The sequence below is a fragment of the Panthera onca genome, chromosome B3 (genome assembly GCF_046562875.1).
Source record: "Panthera onca isolate mPanOnc1 chromosome B3, mPanOnc1 haplotype 2, whole genome shotgun sequence".
In the NCBI taxonomy this organism is placed as follows: domain Eukaryota; kingdom Metazoa; phylum Chordata; class Mammalia; order Carnivora; family Felidae; genus Panthera; species Panthera onca.
Window position 1 is genome coordinate 142,213,400 of NC_138344.1, and position 518 is coordinate 142,213,917.

The 518-nt window shown below is 46.3% G+C and overlaps 1 non-coding gene across 1 annotated transcript; it reads left to right on the plus strand.

The window, feature by feature from the left end:
• The first annotated feature begins 441 nt into the window (after positions 1–441).
• Positions 442–518, plus strand: LOC132670661 (small nucleolar RNA SNORD112). The gene has a single exon (XR_009606879.1). It is a non-coding gene; the product is annotated as a small nucleolar RNA SNORD112 (small nucleolar RNA).

The following is a 518-nucleotide window of genomic DNA, read 5'->3' on the forward strand; positions in this document are numbered from 1 at the left end:
CCCCCCCCCCCCCCCCGCTGTTATCAGTTTCAGGTGCACGGCTCCAGATATTTTTCTGAGCACTTATGTACGTATATAAATAGATCTCTGAAATAGATGATTTTGTTTATTTTTTACACAAACTACATCACAGTGTCCGTTTCCTTCTGCGTAGCTTAGCATTTGTCTCCACACAGGCATCCGCTTGCAGATAATAAAGATCGACACAGCGTTCCTTAGAACACACCTTAGTACCCTGTAATCTGCGTGCACCCGGGTTGCTTTACCCCCCTCACCGCTGCCCTGAAAGCCCCAGGTCCTTACCCCGTGGGGACGGAGCGTGGCGGCAGGTGTCAGTAATTTCTGAGCTCGGGATCTGAGGATCAGCTCACAAGTGTTTGTGACATTATCACAAATGAATATATGGATGCATAAATTAGCAAAATAAAAGAGGGCCAAGCCTGGACCAATGATGACGAAGTGTTTAGGAACAAAGAATCATGATTAATCCAGTTCTGCGCAAAATACTGAGGTCCATT